Source organism: Tenrec ecaudatus, chromosome 1 (genome assembly GCF_050624435.1).
Source record: "Tenrec ecaudatus isolate mTenEca1 chromosome 1, mTenEca1.hap1, whole genome shotgun sequence".
In the NCBI taxonomy this organism is placed as follows: domain Eukaryota; kingdom Metazoa; phylum Chordata; class Mammalia; order Afrosoricida; family Tenrecidae; genus Tenrec; species Tenrec ecaudatus.
The window spans coordinates 164,665,501-164,688,811 of record NC_134530.1 but is presented as its reverse complement, the minus strand read 5'-3'; the positions used below and the strand labels follow the sequence as shown (position 1 = coordinate 164,688,811).

The 23,311-nt window shown below is 51.3% G+C and overlaps 1 protein-coding gene and 1 pseudogene across 3 annotated transcripts in view; both read left to right on the top strand.

Annotated features, from left to right (window-relative positions):
* Positions 1–23,311, top strand: part of KCNN3 (potassium calcium-activated channel subfamily N member 3) — a 194,719-nt gene that overhangs the window by 85,590 nt on the left and 85,818 nt on the right. The gene's annotated exons all lie outside the window — the stretch shown is intronic.
* On the top strand, positions 22,145–22,521 carry LOC142437092 (ubiquitin-ribosomal protein eL40 fusion protein-like; annotated as a pseudogene).

Genomic DNA, 23,311 nt, shown 5'->3' with positions numbered 1-23,311 from the left:
GTTAATGGGAGGAGAAAACCCAGCCTTTCTCTCGATGCCTCCCAGTCCATGGTCAGGATGAACAAGCTAGTGTCACAGTGGGGCATCGCTTGACACCCCACTGCGTTCCATTCTTCTCCCCTCTCCTCCCCCCTCCCGCCTCTCCTTCCTCCTTCGTCCCCACCCCCCCAATCCCTGTCCCCACTTCTTGCTTCTTCATATTTTCAAACCAGAGCTAAGACTAGGAGGCAGCCTTGCTGAGGCACCAGGCCTGATGCTGAGTGGTGAGGCTAGGGGAGTGGAGGGAGTGGGAATGGGGGAAGCTGCTGACTCTCCACAGGCCCGGCCACTCGGACTCACCATTCTGTGTGGCGGGGGCGGTGCAAGAATCCCACACCCGGGCTGCAGCGGTGAGCCATGTAGAGGATCAGGAGCTGCAAGCCAGAAGGCCGATCAGACCCAGAAACCACCCCCAGACCTTCCTCGGCACTGTTCAGACAAGGGGCCATGGGCTCCCCCTCCTCCTAGCAAGTTACCCAGGCTCCAGCCTCCAGGCCCTGAGCTGCACCCAACCACCAGCACCTGCTGTCTGCCAGCTGTCTGACCCGCCTTCAGTTCACTTACCTGAGACGGGCTGCTCCAGGCCCTGAGCGGGACGGCCAGGAAGGACCCTGCTTTCCTCCCTTCCAGTCTAGCGGGGCAGCAGAGGGACAGTGAGGAACCGGTGAAGACGCAAATACGCACCAGTACCGCTCAGACCGGGACATGAGCGAACCAGCAGGGCGGCGATGGGAGATGCCAGAGGGAGGGGGTTTCAAGGAAAGCCCTGCTGGGAGTTTATTAATATTTCTCCTTGGGAAACTGAGGCTCCAGGTGGTCCATTGACTCGCCCAAGATCACACAGCTGGTCAGGGTGGGGGCCTGAATGTGTCCAAGCCCTGAAAGACACGCCTTCCAAGACTGGGGCCAGGAGTGCAGCCTGCCCTGTTCCCTCTGCGGAAGAGCCCCAGGGAGTTACACATTAAAATGTGTACACATGGGCATGCTTACCACAGAGTCAGGGGTTGGAACCCATCAGCCGCTCCCTGGGGGAAAGGTGAGGCTGTGCGGTCCCATAAAGATTCAAGATCTCAGTGGCCCACAGGGGCAGCTCTACCCTGTCCCAGAGGGTTGCCGTGAGCTGGGCTGGACTCGATGGCCGGGTGTTTGGTTTAGAGGCGCCCTCTTCCAGAAGGCGGCCGGGGTGGACAGCGCAGGCACCTTCCCCGCCCCTTCTTCTGAGAGGAGCCTTCTGAAGAGGCAGATGGCACTGACCCAGGGCCAGCGCCCCTGGCCACGGTTCGTCCTCTCCTCCATTTCCGCACGCACGCCAGACTGATGCACTCGGGCCCCAGCTCCCAGCGGCCGCTTTCATTTCCTGGTTTAATGATTGTTTCCATTCCGCCAGCTTCTTCGTTTGAAAAGCCCTTTCAACACCAAGGCAGGCGGCACAATCAAATCAGAGGCACCCTTTCCTCGGGCTGGGCTCCGGGCGCTGCCCAATTTCCTGTCATGGACAAAGGCCCTTCTCGCTGTGTTCGTGACCTGGGGGGTCTGAATCCTCAGGGAGTCTCGGTTCCCTGCAAAGGCTCCTGGTCCCAGCCACCTCTGCTCCAGGTGCTTGAAGAACACAGCCAGTTCTCGAATCATAACGTCTCCCAAACCTCAGATTGGCAACCAGTTCACCGTGTACCTTGGCAGCCAGATGGATGGTAGCCCGAATGATCCATGCCCTGACATTTCCCCTTCGGTTAAAATCATATCTACATGCACACGCGTGCCTGAGAGCATGCTTCTTATGTCTGTGTGCACAAGGTTGGTGCGGCAGCCCCGTGGCAGGCACTGTACCAGGCTGATGGGGGATACAGGAATGTGTGCAATGCCAGCCCAGAGCTCAGTCTGCTTCTGTGCCACTCTGTGACCTGAGCCTCAAGGAAGACAGACTCGTGGTGCGGGGCTGGGGAGTCCAGGGGAGACAGCAGTGCTGTCGATGGAGCAGAGACCAGGAGAAGGGGCTTGGGAGGCTGGCCCTCCAAGAAACGTGGGTGTGGCCATTCGAATGTGCGAGCTCTTTCTCTTACCACTGACCATGTACCTCATCAGGTATCTTCCAAGGGGCGGAAGCACCTTGGGCGGCAGCCTTTGCCACGTCCCTCGTCTGTCCATGCCCGTGGGGCCTGGGCCGGATGGTAGGGCAACCTCTAGTTAGTACCTCCCTGCTCCCCTTCCCCTCCCTCGCCCCAGCTACAGTGCTGCCAGTGGGAGCACAACAGTGACCTTGTCCTTGCTGGAAACCTCACTGTCCGGAGAACAGCGTGGATGCAGGGCCTCTGGGAGCGGGGCTGGCCCCACCCTGCTGCCACGTCGGAGCCCCCTGCCCTCGAGCTCAGTCACCCTGGAGTTCCCTGGGCCCCAGGGCTCTTCATCTGGGGCCCCTGCACACCCTTCCTCCTCCTGATGCTCTTCTCCCCCTCGCCTGTGGGTGAGCGCCTACCTGCCCTCGTGCCGGGAAACCACCGGACCGCCCCTACTGGGGCTGATCTCTCATGCAGGGCCCTGCACTCAGCCGCTTGTGCATACAGCTCCCCCGACACGAGCACCGCCTTCCGTGGACATGATTGTCTCCTTGACGGAAGCCGGGCTCCTGCTTCCGTGAATTACCACCCCTTACACCCCACATTCACTCCCATCGAGAATGGGGACCCGCTGAGAGCTTCTGGATGTTGTTGTGAGGTACCGGTTGTTCAGTTCCTAGTGACCCTGTGCGCAGCAGAAGGACACACTGTCCAGTCTGGCGTCATCCTCCTCAAGCTGTTCCTGTGTTTGAGTCCCTGTGACAGTCCTCTTGGTTGGCCTTCCTCTTCTTCATCACCCCTCTGTCAAGCATGATGTCCTTCTCCAGGGACGGGTCCCTCCTGACACCGTGCCCAAGCAGGCAAGGTGAAATCTCTCCATCCTTGCCGCTAAGGAGCATTTTGGCTGTCCTCTTCTGCAATAGATCGGTTAGTTTGATTGTTTTGGCAATCTGGGCTACTTTCAACATTTTGCTCCAGCAAAGCAATTCAAGTTAATAAATTCTTCTAACTGTCTTCCTTATTCAATGTCTTAATGTTCACAAGCGTGGGGCAACGGAAAATACCATGTGTTGGGTCAGATACAACTTAGTCCTCACAGTAACAGCCTTCCTTTTCCACACTTTAAAGAGGTTGTGTCACCAGATGTACCCAGTGCGCTGTGCCCTTCGATGCTTTCAGGGGCATCGACTGTAACGTCAAGCAAGATGAAATTCTTGATAACATCAATTTTCCCCTTTCTATCCTAATGCCACTTATTGGTCCAGTTGTGGGAATGTTTGTTTTATTTACACTGAGTGGTCATCCAGAGTGAAGGCTGAAATCCTTGATCTTCATCAGCAAGTGCTTCAAGTCCCCCTCACCTTCAGCAAGCAAGGTCGTGTCATCTGCATATCGCAGGTTGTTAATAAGCCTTCCATCAATCCCGATGCCACGTTCTTCTTCATGGAATCCATCTTTTCGGATTATTTGCTCAGCCTACATATTGACCATGTATGATGAAAGGATGCACACCTTCCCTGATTTAAAGTCATGCAACATTCCCTTGTTCTGTTTGCACAACTGACTCTTGATCCGTGGACACGTTCCACATGGGCGCAGTGTAGTGTTCCGGGATTCCCATTCTTCGGAAGGCTGTCCATGGCTTGTTATGGTCACACCGTTGAATACCTTAGCATAGTCAGTAAGACATCGCTCTGGTGTCCTCTGCTTTTGGCTACGATCCATCTGACACCAGCAGTGACACCCCTTGTCCCACGTCCTCTTCTGAGGGCAGCGTGAACCTCTGGCAGCTCCCTGCCACTGTACTGCTGCGGCCTTCATTGGATGATAGATCTTCGGCAAGATTTTACTTGCGTGTGAGAGGAATGAGATGGTTCTAGAAGTTGAGCATCCTGCTGGTCCAACTTTCTTTGGAATGAGTGCAAATATGAATCTCTTCCAGTCCGTTGGCCAGGTAGCTGCCTTCCAAATCTCCTGGCGGATAGATGAGTGCTTTCAGTGCTTCAGCAGCTTCCTGAAACAGTTCGATTGGTTTCCATCCATTCCCAAAGCCTTGCTTTTGGCTAATGCTTTCACTGCGGCTTGAACTCCTTCCTTCAGTGACAGTGGCTCTTGCTCCTGTGCCGCCTCCTGAAACGATGGAAGGTCGACTAGTTCATTGTGGTGCATTGACTAGTTCATTGTGGTGCACCAGGGCTGGGCAGGAAACAGCGCTGCAGGACGTCCCTGACAAGGAGTCTCCCTTCCCTCCTCTGAGAGGGCCTGGAGTCAGGGGTGTCCTTGGGTTCTTTCCCACAGGGGAGCAGACATGACAAATCGATCCCTGCATTCCTGGACAGGAGCTCCGAGGCAGCCCCAGGAAGCGCCTCTGGGAAGGCACTTTCAATCACTAGGAGTGGCCCCCAGGGGAAGCCTACTAACCGCCCTCACGCTGGGGTTCCCTCTCTCCTGCCGCCCCTGGGTGCCCAGCTCAGACTCCATGTGATTCCTGCACAAGTGTGGACCTCTGGCTCCCATAGAAGGCCCATCAAAACTGGTCTTGCGGGAAAGGTCTGATGTACGAAGACTAGGGAAGACGTCTCCTGCCTGTCAGCTCTTTAAGACATGCTGCATTTCCCCTTCATCGAGGATTTACTAAGCACCTCTTCCTAAAACCCAAACAAACCCAACGCCATCAAGTAGGACAGAGCAGAGTCTCCCGTGGGCTCCAGGGGCTGTTCGTCGTCCCAGGAGCAGCCAGCCTCATCTTTCTCCTGCAGAGCTACTGGTGGGTTCAAACTACTGGCTTTGCTGTGAGCAGCCTGATGCTTCACCCACTATGCCACCAGGGTTCCTACCGAATACTGAAGGCAAAGAAGCCTGTCCTTGATCGTGCACCCTGACCTCCTGCTAAGGGGAGAGGCTACTGTGAAGTAAAAGCATCTTAATAATATGAAACGGGCACAGCCTTTGTCCTCAAAGGGTCTCAAACAGAGCAGATATCAGTTGGGCAAGTGCACAAATAACTCTCCAATTTCAACCGAGGTAAGGGTGACCAGGATCCTGTCAGAGGAGGAACAAGCATGAGCTTGGCATCAAGGGAAGAGCATTCCAGGCAGAGGGAGTGGCATGCGCCGAGGACAGAGTTAGGAAGAAGATGCACTTCACCACCCGAAAGGCAGCCCGTGTGGCTGAGCCCCAGTGGCCAGGAGATGGCGACTGAGGCTGAGGACAAGGAGGGGCACGATCCCACAGGGCCCGTAGGTCGCAGATGACTTGTCTGCAGTGGGAACCTTGGTCCCCAACACCGTGGACAGTACCCAGTGCAGGTCTGAGGAAAGGCCTCATGGTGAGAGATGAAGGCATCGATGAACAGAAGATGGCATGAAGGACGCTTTCCTGCCTGGCAGATTTGCAAGCCCTGGCCTCCCTCCGTCTCCCAGCTGGCTTTGGGCGCCTGGTGCAGCCTGGGAGTTCCACGGCAGGCCTTGGCCATTCCTTGACTTCGTTCAGTGATGGCTCTCCCTCCGCGGGTATTTTGTGTTCTAATTTCCCCCATGCCCGCTTTTCAGCAGTGGGGCAGCTATCTCCAGCATCTTGAATAAGTTACGATTTTACATTCTTTATGAAGGACACTGCTAAGGATGCCTTTAGAGTTTATGTTACCAACTATCATGAACATTGGCGTCCCTTGGCGGTACAAATGGTTACCATGTTTGTCTGCTAAAGACCCAAGGTTCAGGGCCACCTGGAGGTGCCGTGGCAGAGAGACCTGCCAGCCAATGTCTGTGACACAGCCACAGAAAACCCTGTAAGACCCGGTTCTGCTCCGACACGCAGCCTCCACGCATCCGAATCCGCTCCGTGGCAATTGGCGTGGTGTTCTTGTTGCTGCTCATGAACAGTTAGTCTTTCCCTTGGGGCTTGTCCGTGTTTGAATCCAGTGGCCTTGCCTCTCGGCCAAATGGGAGCACACCCTCTCACTGGGTTGTTCGTCCCCAAATCACTCGCCTCTCTCTCTCTCCAGGTGCAAGTGCAAGGCCCCAAGGACCCCGTTTGCCTTAAGTCTCAGGGAAGGAAATCTAAGCATAAACTTGTAGATGACAGACAGCCTCTCACCAAGTGGAGCCGCCTGGGGCCTCCCTGGCTGAGGGGCATGGGTGGCACCATGCCTTGGCACAGCTGTGGGCAGAACCAGGGAGCGGCCCTGCATTCAGCTCTCTGCTCCATTTCCTCCCCCATGCGTTGTTCCCTGGTTTGCTTGTCTGACACCTCGCTGGGCGCATGATTTATTACAGCTTTTAAATGGCCCTTCCTTTCTGGATTGAACTGTCCGTATGCATTTGGGGTGGGTGATTGGCTTCTGGACGGTTGCCCTGAGAATGCTGCAGAGGCAGGTGGCTTGGGGTTAGGGGCTCCCTGCTGAGCCATGGCCTGGAACCTAAGGGACTCCTCTTTACCTTGGCAGAGACATGAAAGGGACGGGGAGGGATGTACCTGAATCACCCGAGACCTGGCGAGGCGGGAGTGGGTGCAGAGAAATCTTTCTGTAGTTTTACCAACACCTTCAGGGTTAGAAAACCAACAGAGCTCAGCCTTCACGGCAGGCAGGCAATGACACAGTTGAACCAGAACTGGGAAGGGCTGGGAGTTCCCTCGGGACACCAGGGTGGTCTTTCTTTCTCCCAGATGGATGGGTTTGGATTCCACTTTGAACCCTCTTCCCCAGAGGGAACTCCCCCACCTCCACCCCACGTCCCTCTTTCTCTCCGCCAGGTCTGACAATCTCTCCAACCCAAATCCCTCTTGTTGTGGTGAAAGCCTCTTAGGGGCCATTTAAAGCAGAATAAAGGATGGAGATAACAGAGCAGACACCCCCCCCCCCTTTCCTCTGAGAGAGAAATAGACCCCGTGGATATCGCCGGAATGAACTCATCAGCCGTTATGACCCCTCTGGGATTATAGGACCGTAGCGAATCCCTGTGCAGAGCCTCGGTGGTCTGCGTGGGGCGGGAGTCCTCCCGGCTGCCTGCACGATGTCTGCCCCGGTCAGCCCCTTACGTTTACAGACTGGGCTCTGTGAAGAGCCAGCCACCTCCGGCACCACTCGGAAGGCTATTTCGTACAAGCCCAGTGCAAGGGGAAAGGACCGGAGGTGGGTGCAGACACAGAGCGAGAGGGGTTCGCAGGTAAAAGAACCGCCCTGGGTGCTGCGGGGGCCACTGGCCCTCAGCAGAAGGATACCCGTTTGCCACCTATTGTTCCCGTTCAAGATCCCCACACGGAGCGCGTCCTGTTCTTTGCCCCAACGGCGACTTGGTTGGTTCTGGTTCATGTCTGCCTCTACCACACCCTCCACTCTGAACCCTCCAGGATGCCCCCTCCACCCAGATCACTGTGGGAGACAGAAGGATTTCTCCCAAGCTGTTGCCCCCAAATATAGGCCAAACTTAGCTGCTTGCGAATGACTATACTTGGAGGTCATCAGAAGTAGATCAGGGTTTATCAGCCATCCAGAGCAAGCAGTCACCATTGTTTATCCCACAACAAGTAGGGCCCATTCCCTTCTGATAGGATAGTAGTTGTCTGTTTCCTTGTAGGAGACCCCAGAGAGGTCAAGCCCACTCAAGGGTGACCAAGGTTAGGCCGCCATCATGAATCTAGGGTCCATCCATCTTGTCACATGTACACCCCAAGTCCCTCCCATTCCTATGGGCACACCCCTAGCTCACCCCCTTCCTCTCACACTTATGCCTATCGTACTGCCCCTTCCTATGAGTGTGGTTATCTGTAATCACGCCCCCTAAGGAGATATAACCCTTGGTTAGCAATAAACGTGGTCCTCGAGCCTCCTGCCGGGTCTCGGCCCTACCTTGCCTCAGCCCGTGCTGTGCGTGGACCTGGCCCGTAAGATCATGGCCATCCAGGAGGTGAGCACGCTACCATGACATGTGTCTGACTCGTTATTTCAATCTCTCCTACCTCTCATGCGCTCTGTGACTTTACTATAATCGTTACTTATTATCGCTGTACAATTGCGCCAATAGAACCCATGATTAGTCGGGGGTGGGGGGCTGGCACCCCTTTCCACCGCAAATGAAACAGGTGCCCTCACCACCCCGGCTCGCCCAGTCTGGCGATTGCATGTCTCTTTGGCTATCCATCTGGCCCAGAGGCAGGATGCTGGTGGGAACAGGATATTACAGACAGGCTACCTAGGAGGGGCTTTCTGAGGGGCTGGCGCCATGATGTCCAAAGGAACATCATGGAGTAGGTTTGTTTTTTCTTCCCCAATTCCTGCAAACAGTGGAGAAGTTCAACACCCCACCCCTTGAGGATATGAATACCCCACTCTCTGAGGATCGTCAAAGGCCACACACTCGAAGTCACTGAGGCTCAAGGTCACCCTCAAGTGACCCATCCATCAGCAAAATGACCGCCAGGGCCCCTTTTTCCCTTTCGAGGTGGGTGAGAGCCTTCGTTCTTCACCCACGCGGTGATCTGATGCCTTCTCGGGCCTGGTGCCAGCCTCAACGGAGGCCCCCAGTCTGCAGCCCCCAGTCCTCTCTTCCTGATCACAAGCCCAAGGCCCAAACAAGTCCCTCTCCCGGGACCTTTCCAGTTTAGGGAGGACCCCGCCAACAGCCGAGCTCTGCCTGCAGGATGGAGGGCGGATTGGGAAGCACGCATGGAACCTGCTGGCACGCCTGGGGGTTGGGGTCCCAGATCTCCACAGGGTGGTTGTCACGTGGGGGTGAGTGGCCAACAGAGGGATCCGCAGGGTCCTCCAGTGTGTGAAGGCCCAGAGCAGGAACCCAGCCGTCTAGTCCAGGCTGACCACCTGGGGGCATTGACATCACAGCTGCCATGGTGTTTGCCCTTCCTCCACCCAGTACCTCCCCAGATGCCACTTTTTCTTCCCTTTCTCTTTCTCCTCCCCTCCCCCCCCCCCTTAGATATGCAACTGGAAGCTCCTGGTTGCATCCGAATCTCTGTTGTATCCCTGAGCCTAGTGCTGAACCTGACCCACTGTGACCAGGTCCCACAGAGAGCAGTCACCTTGGCAATTTTTGCCCCCCCACCTCCCTGAATGGTGAGGAGGGCCACCTCCCCCATCTGGAGCCCTGGTCTTGGCTGTGGTGGGTGCACACGGCGGGGCTGCTACCTAGGAGTGGCCTCTCAGTGCCTGGGGTTGTGGGTGTGCAGGGAAGGTGGATCTGGAAGCAAGTGCCTTTGTTTAATATTTGTGCATGGGAGCTATTTTCCAAAGGGCGGTTTAGTCCGAAGGCATTGGGGAACAGTAATGAATTGGCCTTGAGGGGGCAGGAGGGGCTTTGAGAGGAACCCAGCCATTAACACTCTAGTCACAGGCATCTGGGGGCTCCTGGGCACTTTGATGCTCTGGGGGAAAAATTACAGGGCAGGCCAGGCCTGGGGGATCATTTTCCCTCCTGCAATGCCTGGTGCTAAGAAACACCCCCATCAAAGGCAACCAGAGGCTTCCCCTGGGACAGCTCTTTTGCAAAAGGCTTTATTGGGGCTTTCTTAAATTACAAAAGCAGTATAGGCGTCTTTTAATAGAGGTGTGTTCTCATTATAAAGGAAGAAAACAATCCATAGTTTCCCCTCTCTGTAACTTCCCACCTCCGGTGGCGGTGGCGGTGCCACTGTTAACAATCTGGTGAGGCCTTCACCTCCTTTGTGCACAAACAGAAATAGAGCATCCACACCGCCACATGCACACACGTGGGGAGGTTTTGTTTTTCTAGGCTTGAGTTTTGTTTTTCTTCTTCTTCTCTAAAGAGAAGGATCACGCTATACCCACAACCCTGCAATTTTCTCTTGTTACTTAGCGCTATGTCATGAGCACTTTTCTGAGCCGAGACATTCCGATCCACTTCAGCTTTTAAAAACAGCTACATAACCGGCGTTCCATTCAGCGGTTCCCCTGGCGAGGTGTATTCAGGTTGGCCTTTTCCTGATTGTAGGCACGCACACTCCCTTTTCAATGTCCTCGGGTTTTGCGCTCCTTTAGATGTTGTGTATATATTGGGGCGCATGGGGTGTGGGGGAGAGACAATTTTACCTTAGAAGAATCTAAAACCTGGTCAGCAATGAGATGCTTTCTTCTTCTTTATAGTCACAGCGATTTCATTTTCTTAAAACTTTTCATTGTGATTGAGAGGCAGGTTTAGAAAGCAGGGCGAGTTTTGCATATCCTCTCATGTATCCATCCACGTGTAGTTTCAACCCGTCTGTTCCAATCCCTTGCAGGTACAGTGGCTGATCTCGATTCCTCCCGGTGTCTCCTGTTCCACCTTCCTTCTTGCCTGGCCTTCGGTCCTCGGGTGAATGTTGCCTTTCTGATCTGAAATGGTCGATCATTCTAACAAGGAGCTGAGTTCAGTTCCCAACCTGAAGTGTGACTAAGGGCTATGGCTCCTCAGCTTCTATCCGGCCAATATGCCTGCTCTCACTTATGATTTTGAATTATGTTCCAATTTCGTTTTTCTCACTCTACCCAGGACCTTGTAATGTGGTCCTTTTCAAAACAGCTGCCAGGGGTAGCGGGCACCATCTAGTTCTGGGCTGTGGACACTGCTGCTGGGGTGACCCCGCAGTCCACTGGACCCGGTGTTCCCTCGTATCTTTCTAGCCTCATTCTTCCGCCCTGCACATGGGGAGAGGCCACCCATTGCACCTTGGATGGCGGCTCACATACTTGTAAGGCCCAGTTGCTACGCATCAAAGGAGGATCTAGAACATTCTCTTTGTGCCCTGTGTGCCAGTTGGGCTTGACGTCCCCTGAGGTCAAGGTCTTGAGCCTCCAGGCCCAGTGACTTATTCCCTGAGGGTGTTTGATTAAGTCTCAAAAATTTAATAACTTTGTCCCAAGTAGGCTTCCCCACGCTCATGGATCTGTACAATGATCCTGCAGAAACCATAAACACTGAGGGATCTGTTCCCACGCCCCCATCCCACCTGGATCCAGGACCACTCCAGTAGTGATCCAGGATCACCACTAATGCCTGGTCCTGACCTCAGTCCTCCAGCTCCCGAGGTTGCTGAAGACATCTACCCGCAGAGTCCCGTGATTGCAGAGCTGGGCACAGTATAGGGGTTGCCTGTTGCCTTGCACTCTTGCAAAAGCTCCCAATGCCTTCCTCCGCCTCCATCACTTTACCTGCACACCATCCCCTCTCACTGTAGGTGGCCTCCTCCCTTTCCCAAGGGGGCACGTGTCTACTTTCTAGCCCAAGGTTTCTGCCCTTCCCTGCCCACCCCCAGGAAGGTTTCTTCCCGTGTGGAAAGGTTTCCCTGACTTTTCAGCATTGTGATCACGGCAGTATTTGCTGTTCGGCGGTTGACTGAGTTCGCTCCGTGTCGTGTCCTCCAGGCTCATGCTGGTTATGAGACAGGCGCTTCACCCTGGTTTCATTTAAATGCTTTAACTCGGGACGTTTATCAAATACCTTCTCGCCCCCAATTTCATATTCACTGTGCAGCTGTGGTTCCTGAGCGTCATTCCGGCGACCCAGGGAGTGCTGTGTCCTTGAGGGGTCCTGTGTCCGTGCTGCTGACCAGCAGGTGGACTGGCACCCTTTGGGGAAGTGGCTCTGATGGCCGCGCTTCCGGGAAGCTTCAAGCTGGATGGCTTAACAGACAAGATGTGAGCACCAGTTTGAGTCCTGTCCCTGCCATGAAGCTGCTGTGAGATTTGGGGAAGTCTCCCCATCTGCAAAGTCCCTGGGCGATGGGACTGATTCACACCCTCCGCTGATACCCAGAAAGTTAGAGGTTCAGGTGCAACCTCAGCTGCCTTGGGAAAAAGGCCTGGGAATCTGCTTTTGAATAATTAGCTACTGAAATCCCATGGATCACAGTTCAACTCTGATATGTGGGTCACCTTGAGGGGGCGGAGATAAGGGAGGCGTAATTTATGACTCTGATGAAGGGGGTGGGGCTTAGTATCAAGAAAGGCATTTAGGGAGCCCAGCATGGAGGGGGCACCAAAATGGGGTGCTTTTGCTGTTTGAAGTGTAAGATCAGCAAATCCCCGCCCCAAGGGGTGATGCTGGAGCTGCTTCTTAAGAAGGAATTGAAGGTTGTTTTAGGCAAAAGGTTGTTGGTACCGAGAAGGGCTAGTGGGGGGTGGGGTGGGGGGGACACGCCAAGCTCACCACTAATGCCTGGCTCTGACCTCAGTCCTCCAGCTCCCGGGTTGCTGAAAAATCCCAACCTCTTTATTTTTAGTTGCTAAAAATATCCTTTAAACCAGGGTTAAAGAATCTCTCCTGGATCAGTAAACAGGTTCAAGTTATAGCAATCAGGGGCCCCCACAACCCCAGGAGTGACCATCACACTCCCTCAACCCCCCACCCCCAGCCCCCCACATAAACACACACACACACACACACACACACTCAGCAGAACCTCTCCATGTGTCAAGGAAATGGAAACTTCCCAAAAGCACCCTGTGAAGAAAACACTTCCTTCTACCCAGATTTAGAAATTTTCCTATTCCTGAGGCCAGTTGGGAAGCTGACACGTCCACCAGCCAGACCTGCAGAGGGCAGACACCTGGATGGGGCACAGTATGAGACCAGGTGGCCACTGATTCCCAAAGGTGAGCCGGGGTCACCTTGCCCTTACTGCTTCCAATAAAAGTGGGCATGAATCTCCCCCACCACACACCAGGAGGGCACCCACTGTCCCGAGATGTCTCTTGGGTCCTCAGGAACTTTCATTTCTCTGTGGGAAACCCCTCTGGGGCCAGCTCCAGCTTCAGCTGGATGCTCCATCTCTCCTCAGTGATCCGTCCTGCCCAAAGTCACACTAAGCAAGAGAGTGGGAAGAGGCAGGCAGAGGGCAGCCCCGGCCTGAGCAGCTCTGGAGCTGGAATGAAGACCCCTCGATTCCCAGCGCCGCCCTTTATCACCCCCCACCCCCTCACCCCCCGTACAACTAGAGGACAAGCCGGTCCTGGCAAAGAGGGTTCTGGGGAGGGCATCGGAGCTGCCCTGAGAGCTAGGATAGAGGGGAAGGTGAGTTGACCTTGGAATGTTCATCTCCACTGCTTCTTAACTAGAGCAACTCCCATATTGGGCTGATATGAAAAAACATATCTCACAGAACGGAAAACCACAAATTGGGTTTTCCACCTTTGAGATCACTAATTGGGATCCAACCCTGATGCTACAGATGAGGAATCTGAGGGCGGGGAGGGGTGGGAGTGGGGAGCGGCTTGCCCACACACAGATGGTCAGCGGCAGGGTGTTCTGTCCCTCTAGATGCCATGGGCAAGGATAAAGACATTCTTGGTATGTGAGTAAAAAAACACGTGCTCCCTCAAACGCTGTAACTTGCCTTTCATTTTCTGAAAATGGGGACAGGGGACAGGATTTATGACTGCCACGGTCTCTGGAAGTTCCAAACAGATTCCAGGCACAAAAGCCCCCGTGGGTGGTCACGTGCACTGCAGGAGACCACAGGTAGACTCTGCCAGACACTGGGGAGAGCCGAGCCTGGCCAGAGTGCCGCCGGGTGGGGGGATACCCACCACAGCACCATTTGACTCGCTACATCCCAAATGGGTGGGGACTTTTTAGAAAGCCACCGAACTGCTTACGGTGGACCCCGACCCACTTAGTCCATTGCTGATTGTAGCTTTCCCGACAGGCCTACTCGTTTGCAGGAGCGTTTTTCAGAAGGCTGTTTTGCTTGCTTTTTCCTGCCCCTTTCCTCTCCTCTTCTGCTCCTTCTTCGGCTAGTTCCGTGGATCGTTTGATGACTGCAAATTTTATGTCACCATTACTGCAGACCCAGGGTCCATCTCATCACTGGCAAGGCAATCAGCTCTGCTCCTTAGGGAGACCTCATCAGGTGTTATGGGGCATTGGATGCTGTTTCCATGGAAACCCCCATAGTAATGGTGCACGTGCAGAATATATATGCTCTGGGGAGCTTGGGGGAGGGGGCATATACATGTGCATGTGTGTGCGTATACATACATAATTACTAGATTTTAAGAAAATCTTTAATTTTTCTCTTGGGATCTATATGGATATATATGTGCATGTGTACACACATATACACATATATACATATGTGTGTACTAGGGGGTAACCCCCCAAATGGAAAATATCTCCACTGGGTGGAGCTTTCATGGTACACATTTTCCCCATTAGGCAAGAATTGAGCAATGCGTTCTGAATTAGTGCACCCAGTGGTGTTGCCTAGGAAAGTTCTCTCTAGTCACAGTGAATTTTTTTTTTTTGTAAAAGCAGTTTTACCCAAATTCATTTTTTGTGATGGCCAATTTAAGGACCAGAGTTGGCTGTGAGATTTTGTTTGATGCTCAGGAAAACCGCCGCAGAAACTTGTGATGTTGAACACACCTCACAAGGACAGTGCGATGGGAAAAACTCAAGTGTACGAGTGGTTTCTCATTTCAAAACAGGTGAAATGTTGATTGATGATAAACTTTGTTCTGTCCGTCCATCAACTTCCCAAACAGATGAAAATGTCAACTCGTGGTGCATTTGGAGTTCATTCCACCAGGTCAGACTGTTAATCAAGCCTTCTATTTAGAGGTTCTGAAAAGATTGCATAACAGTGTGTGACCAAAAAAAGGTCTGATTTGTGACAGGGCACTGGTTTTGCCACCATGACAATGCACCTGCTCTCGCAGCCATATCAGAGTGTCAGTTTTTGGCAAAAGCCAGCATGCCTCTCTTGCCCCATGCAGCTTACTCACCTGACCTTGCCTGTGCGACTTCTTTTTGTTTCTGAAAATGCACAGGGACATGAAAGGACAGCAATTTGACGACATAGAAGAGGTGATGAAAAAAACAAGGGAGCTGCTGTCAGCCATCCAAACGGATGAATTTGAAAAATGTTTCCAGGAATAGGCATTGCAGTTCTGACAAATGTATTAAGTGTAATGGAAAGTACTTTGAAGGTGATAAGGTTGTTTCACAAAAAATTTTAAATACACAGCTTTGAGAAAAAAATTCTGGGTTTTTTGGGGGGGGGGGTTACCCCTTCTTATATATGTCTTAAGCAGTGGTTCTCAACCTCTGAGTAGCGACCCCTTTGGCAGCTGAACGACCCTTTCACAGGGGTCACCAGATTCATAGCAGTAGCAAAATGACAGTGATGAAGTAGCAACAAAAATAATTTGATGGTTGGAGTCACCACACCACGAGGAGCTGTGTGAAGGGGTCACGGCTCTAGGAAGGTTGAGAACCACTGGTCTTAAGTGATGGGAATTTTCCCTGGCCTGTTTCCTCTCACGGACAGGGAACAGTGGAAACACAAAAGACTTTTTTCTAATTTTCCCTTCCTTACTAAAAATAAAAAATGCAACATTCCTAGTTGCACAAGCACGAAAGTTTTCCAGGTCCTTGATAAATGTCTAAGCAGGCTGTCCCTTGACGGCTGAGAACATTTTCATGAAAGATTTTGCTTCCAGAACCTGAAAGGCCTCCAGGCTTTCAGAATAGAATGGGGGAAATAGTGGTTCCAATGAATCAATTCCAAACATGTTCACCCGGCGAGAGTGGCCAGAGCAGGAAGGCGGCGTTTGCTGTGCACCGCTGGAGGGAAACACCTGCCCGGTGCTCTGTGCTTGCTCGCTTGCTCGGGGCTGGGCACTGCGCTGCTCCGGATGCCAGCCGGGCCCTGCGGCTCCCACAGGTGTGAAAGGCAGCCCTGCTCTGTGAACAAGTGGGGTAGGCAACGGTAGACGGACTCACTCAGGCGGGGCTGCTATCAAGCAGGGCCCGGCCTGACTGAGCAGAGAGCTTCTCATGCATGCGCGCGTTTTAGCCACAGCTAAAATTCTAGAGTTTCCGGACAATCTATAAATAACTGAAAGCGTTTTCTTTGTACCCCTAATTGGCCATTCAAGGACAGAATGTCCACAGTGACCTTTTGCTAGCTGCCAGCTAATCAATTTACCCCCAACAATGTGCCAACAAGAGTCACTGTTCCCGGCTCGGCAGTTGTGCCTCTTCTTCCCTTACCCCATAAATCCCCTTTGACTGCTGTTCCGGGATTTGATCTGACAGCTGACGCGCACGAAGGTACTTTGTGTGCAAAATACCGAGACAACCCGAAAAGGACTTGGTAAACACTTTGAATTCTTCTCTGGGATGACGTGGAAGGCACAGAAGGAGGGGGACTAGAAAGAATCCCCTGGACGGTGAGCCCCTCGGTCTACACAGCTACTTGAACTATCCAGCCCAGCCAGAGGTGGAGGTTGGGCTCGAGGACTGGGTAGGGGCTGTGTACGGCATAAGAAACTATAAGAGAAAAATTGGGTATGGTAAGCAAATGGCCTGACGCTTCTGATATACATGCTAAGTAAGCATACGTTTTAGTCTTGCCATGAATTAGTTTTGTTGTATGAGTAAGTGACCCCACACTTGGGGACTTTAAACAATAGTCATCATGATTCTATGGGTCAGCTATCTGGGCTGGGCCGGCCCAGAGAGGCTGTTCTTCGGTTCAGCCCCCGTGGGGTACGTGTCTGCCAGGCAGCAGCCTTCACCTGGGGCTGGCTAGTCCACGATGGCCTCGTTGCCATACTGGCACGCGGTGCTTGCTGTAGAGGGCATTAGGTCTCTACCGCAAGTCCCTCTGAACCAACATTTCTCAAGCCTCTGCTTACATCGTGTGTTCTATTGCCCCGCTGACCCAAAGGTCAAGTTGAGATGCAAAGGCTTGAAAAATGAGCTGTATCTTTTGATAGGAGGAGAAGCCAAGTCAAGCGCACTTAAGGCAGAGAGGGTAAGAAAACAGTGCTGGGAGGACTTGTGACCATTGTTACAAGCTCCCCAACAAAGCTCGTCCGACACAGGACTTCCGGACACTGTGGAAACCTGGACTTGCCCAGGCAGCTTTCCTGATGAGCCCGAATTTAGACTTCAAGCTTCCCCCATGCTAATGCTATATGAGACTATGAGCGGATTCGTGGGCTTGTATCTGATTCATATTTGTATTGCCACAGTGTCCTGACCTGGTCAGTCTTGTGAAATGGTTTATAGAACTGTGTTCAGTTGAGTGGAATTGATTCTCCATTCTCTAATTACACGCTTCTTGAAGGCAAGCTTAAAACCTTATGCCTAATCAAATCTCCTTTCAAGGCCTTTGGAATCCTAAGAACCCACTGACGTCCTACAAGCTGACGGAGCCACCAGTCAAGTGGCTGAAGGACTAGGTCTGGACAAGGTACGCTCTGTACCTTGTGTTATTATCTGGACCAGGGACTCTCTGAGGGAAGAATGGGATTTCCAGACGGCCGCAGGCCCTGACACACACGCACTCCCTCTGCAGGCTGGTCACACCACCAAGTGCCATCGTTCTTCCGGCTTTGCCGTTGTCAGCTGCCATCAAGTGACCCTGTGTGTACCAGAGCGGGCACTGCGCACCCCTACACCGTTGGTGTGGTTGAGCCCGTATGGCAGCCACGGTGCCAGTCAAGCTTGTTGAGAGCTTTCCTCTTTGTTCCTGACTGCCCATTTGGCCAAAAATGAGGTCCTTCTTCAGGGCCTGGTCCCCACTGATAATGTGTCCAAAGAACGGCAAGAGCGGAAGTCCCCATCCTCAGAGCTAACACGGAGCCATCTGGCTCTACTTTTTCCACCACAGATCCATTCTTTCTTCTGGCCGTCCAGGGTCTATTCAGTATTCCTCACCAACACTGTCATTCAAATGCGTCAATGCTTCTGTCTCCCTTATTCACCGACTGGACTGTCTTACGCAGGGAAATGAGGGTTGAAAGTAGCCTGGGTTGGGCAGATGTTCCTTAGTTCCAGGCCCAATTTTTCTAATGCCTTGACTGCTGCTTCCCTGCGTGCTGACTGTGGATCTTTTCTCTGTCTGTCATAAGGTGGCTTACTGGCTGGCTAGGAGGGTTTTTGCTTTCGAAACGTTGAGGTGTAATCCACAGGAAGGTCTGCTCTGTGATCTTCATCAGGAAGTGCTCCAAGCCTTGTTTGCTTTCAGTGAGCAAAGTTGTATCATCTGCATATTCCAAGTTTAATGAGACTTCCACCAATCTGGATACCATATCTTTTTCAGAGAGTTCGGCTCCTTTGGTTATTTGCTCAGGATATAGATAAAATAAGTTTAATGAAAAGATACAACCCTGTGTAGGAGGCCTGGTAGGGCTTGATCAAGGGCAATGTAACCTAGAGGAATTACTGGAACCCAGATTAAGGTTGAACATGATAGTGGGACAAGAGGAAAGTAAAAGGAAATAGAGGAGAGAACTAGGAGGCAAAGGGCATTTATAGAGGTCTAAATACAGGCATGTACATATATAAATATATTTATATAGGATGATAGGGAAATAGATCTATGTGCATGTATTTATAGGTTTAGTATTAAGGCAGCAGACGGACATTGGGTTTCCACTCAAGTACTCAGTCAATGCAAGAATACTTTGTTCTATGAAACTGGCATTTCATGATGCTCACCTTCCCGATACGATCCCTGAAGACAAAATGAATACATAAACAAATGTGGTGAAGAAAGCTGATGGTGCCTGTCTATCAAAAGATATACCATCTGGGGTCTTAAAGGTTTGAAAGTAAACAAGCAGCCATCTAGCTGAGAAGCAACAAAGCCCACATGGAAGAAGCACACGAGCCTGTGTGATCACGAGGTGTCGAAGGGATCAGGTATCAGGCATCAAAGAATTAAAAAATCATATCCTTGTGAATGAAGGGGAGTGCAGAGTGGGGACCCAAAGCCCATCTGTAGGCGACTGGACATCCCCTTACAGAGGGTCTCAGGGAAGAGACAAGACAGTCAGGGTGCAGTGTAGCAATGATGAAACATACAACTTTCCTCTAGTTCTTTAATGCTTCCTCCCCCTCCACTATCATGATCCCAATTCTACTTTACAAATCCAACTAGACCAGAGGATGTACACTAGTACAGATAGGAACTGGAAACACAGGGAATCCAGGACCAGTGGTGAAAGTGGTGATACCGGGATGGTGGAGGGAAGGTGGGGTAGAGAGGGGGAACTGATCACAAGGATCTACGTATAACCCCCTCCCTGCATGAACACTAAAGGGTTCTGGAATTCCCATTCCTCACAATGTCATCCCTGGTTTGCTGTGAGCCAGACAGTACAGTGCCTTTACATATGCAATGAAACACAAGTAAACATCTTTTTTTTTTTTTTGCATTCTCTACTTTCAACTAAAATCCGTCTGATGTCGGCAATAATATCCATCATTCTACATCTTCTTCTGAATTCAGCTTGGCTCTCTGGCAGTTCCTTGCTGATGTTTTGCTGTAAGCATTTTGAATTATTTTTAGCAAACTTTTATGTGCTATTAATGATATTGTGCGATAATTTTCATGTTCTGTTGGGTCACCTATCTTTTGGATGGGCACACATATGGATCTCTTTTCATTGGGTGGCCAAATCTCTTGACATGTACACGTGAGTGACTCCAGTCCTGCATCAGTTTGTTGAAACATTTCAATTTGTATTGTGTCAGTGTGTGGAGCTTTTCTTTTTGCTAATGTTTTTAGTACTGCTTGGACTTCTCCCTTGATACCATTGGTTATGATCTTACATAGTTGAACGTCAACCCATTCACTTTGGTTCAGTGACTTCGTGTGTCCCTCCCTTCCATCTTCTTTTGATATTTCCTGTGTCGTTCAATATTTTGCCCATAGGATCCTTCAATATCATAACTCAAGGCTTGAATTTGTCCTTCAGTTTCTTTAGCTGAAGAAATGTCCAGCCAAGTATCCACTTCCCTTTTGGTTTTCTACTTCCAGGTCTTTTAACGTTTCATCAAGATACCTTACTTTGTCTTCTTGAGTTTCCCTTTGAACTTTTCTGCTTAGCTCTTCGACGCCAACCTTCCTTCCACTTGCTTTAGCTCTTGACATCCCAGGACAAGTGTCAGCGTCTCTTCTGACAGCCATTCGGCCTGTTCTTTAGTTAATCTTTTTAATAACCTGTGGCTTTCTTCATGTATGAGGATCTTGGCTCAGTCTTTGGTCATTAGTGTTCAGTCGATTCTTGAGATGGTCTCTGAATTCAGGTGGGATAGACTCGAGGTTGTATTTTGACCCCAAAGGACTTGTTTTCATTTCTTCACCTTCCACCTGAAGTTGACCACAGAATGACAATTGACAGATGAGTGGTGACCTTGGATATGTGTAATTGAAGAACTGTTTCATAGTCAGCTCATAGTCTTGTTTTGACTGGCGATATTATGCTTTTACATCATTTATTTCCAGATGTAGTCAGTTGGATTTCTATGTCTTCCATATCGTGAGGTCTAAATGTATAGTCCTTGTTTATATTGTTGAAAATGTATTTACAATGTATAAGTCATTGGTCTGCCAAAATCCTACCTTGTGACCTCCAGTGTCATGTCTATTACCAAGGTCATATTTTCCCACCACTGATCTTTCCTCTTCATTTCTAACTTTTGCATTCCAGCTGTCAGTAATTATCAATACATCTTGCTTGCATGTTTGATGATTTTCATACTGCGGAAATTGATGGAATTCTTCAAGCTCTTCATCCTTGGCTTTCGTAGTTGGCGTGTGCTTGGATAGTAGCCGCATTGACGGGTCTGCCTTGTAGGCATACTCTAGTATGCTGTCACAGAAACGTCAAGGTTGGCCTTGAAATGCTCTCGGTGATGACGAGTAGGACATCACTCTTGAGTTTGTCCTTCGTGAAGCGCTTCGTCGTCAGGCTAGTCACGCTACAAACGCGTGGCTCCAGGCCACTTCAGCTCGTAATGCCTCGGGTGTTGATCTTTATGCTTTCTAGTTCATATTTTGATGACTTCCAATTTTTCTATCTTGTCCTTTGTTCAATCCACGTTTCGATTAGTAATTGATGGTTGTTGCCGTTTCTTCTCATTTTGAGTCATGTCCTATCAACAAATGAAGTTCTCGAAAGCCTTGCTTCATCTACGTCATTGAGGTCCACTCTGATCTGAGGAGACAGCCCTTCCCCAGTGGTATTTTTAATAACTTCCCCCCTGAATAGCTCATCTTCCAGCACGATATCAGCCCGTGTTCTGTTGTTGTTATGAGGGTTTCCATCGCTCACGTTTCAGAAGTGGCCTGCCTCTTCATTCTCCGTAGTCTATCTCAGTCCGGAAGTTCCGCTGAAACCTGTCCCCCATATGTGACCCTGTTGGTGTTGGAAGTACTGGTAGCATATCTTCCAGGACTACAGTAGCACACACACACCATACTATGACAACTTTCCTCTTCACTCAGGCTCACTGGCAGCAGGCTGGCGCTGACTCACAGCAACCCTCTAGGACAGGGTAGAACTGCCCCTGTGGGTTTCTGAGACTGCAACTCTTTATGGGAATAGAAAGCCCCCATCGTTTCTACCCCGGAGTTGCTGGTGGTTTTGAACTGCTAGCCGTGTGGATCACAGCCGGTGCATCAGTGCTGTGCCACCGGGTCTCATGTGAGTTAGAGGGAGAAATCACCAGTCACCTGAAGAATGTCCACTGAAACGCTTTAATACACCGATGAAGTCCTGGAAGCACTCCCTCGTGTAGAAATTTGTAAAACAGCTATCTGGCCAAGCGACTGGAAGAAACTTGTGTCTGTGCCCCGCCCACAGGCAGGTGCCCCAGCAGAATGCAGAAAGTATTGAACAATATCATTCACATCACATACAGATACAACTTTGCCAAGGGCAACTCAAAGACAAGAACCTGCCAGAAGCTCAAGCCCGATTCAGAAGAGAATGTGGAACAAGGGATATCATTGCTGACCTCGATGGGTCTTGGCTGGAAGCAGGGAATATCGGGAAGATGTGGACTCGAAGACTCGTGCTTTATCGGCTACGGGAAGGTATTCGGCCGAGTGGGCCATAGCAAACTACGGAAGCATTGAGAAGACTGGAGCTCTCGGAACGCTTCACTGAGCCCCTAGGACACCTGCACGTGGACCAGGAGGCAGTTGTTTGCATAGAACAAGGGACTGCTGACTGGCTTAAAATCAGTAAAGGGGGGCCCTTTTCTCTTCAACAAGGCGCCTGAGCAGCCAACGCAGAGATGCAGATCTTTGTGAGGACCCTGATGGGCAGGACCATCACCTTTGAGGGTGAGCCCAGAGACACCATCGAGAATGTCGGAGCTAAAACCCAAGACGAGGAGGGCATTCCCCCGGAGCAGCAGCGTCTGCTCGTACGCAGCTGGACGATGGCCGCGCTCTCTCGGACTCCAACCCCCAGAGAGAGTCCACCTGCACTCGGCGCTGCGTCTGCGGGCTGGCACCATTGAGCGTCCCTGCGCCAGTTGCCCAGAAGTACAGCTGCGACAAGACCATCTGCCGCAAGGCTTAAGCTTGCCTTCACCCCCGTGCGGTTCACTGCCTCAACAAGAAGTGTGGCCACACCAACAACCTGCGTCCCAAGACGGAGGTCAAATAAGGACCCCTGTCTACTAGCTCTCCTGCCTCCTGCGGTGGGGTTCTCCTGAGCCCAGTGGCCCTGGGCCCTCAATAAAGTCTCACTTTCACTGACCTGAACCAATAAAATAAAATCAGTAAAGATGTGTGTCAGGCTTTTATCTTTTCACTATATTTTATTCAGTCTGTTTTCTGAGAAAATAATTTGAGGTGCTGGACAACATGAAGAAGAATGTGACATCAGAATTGCGGGAAGGCTTGTTACCTACCTACACTAGACAGGTGACACAACTTTGTCCAAGTGAGGAGGAAACCAAAGGCCACAGCCTTCAGTATGAATCACACCTCGGTGTGCAGAAAACAAAAGTCCCCACAACTGGACCACGAGACAACATCGCATGAAACCTAGGAAAGGTTGAAGTTGTCGAGGATGACATCCTACTTGGATCCACAAGCAATGCTCAGGGAAGCCGCAGCCAAGATGTCAAGTGACGTATTGCACTGGGCAGTGATGTTTCTACGAAAGCTAAGGTGTGCCCGACCCAGGCCATGACATTTTCAGTCATCTCATATATCCGTGTAAGCTGGACGATGAATGTGGAAGAGCTGATGAATTTGATTTACGAGGTTGGTGAAGAATATTGAAAAACACCACAGGCTGCCAGAAACACAAACAGATGTGTCTTAGAAGTACAGCCAGAGTGCTCCTTAGAGACACAAAGGCAAGACTTTGTCTCGTGCATGTTGGACGTGTCATTGGAAGAGACGTCTTGGGAAAGGACACCATGCTGGATAAGGTAAAGGGTCGGTGC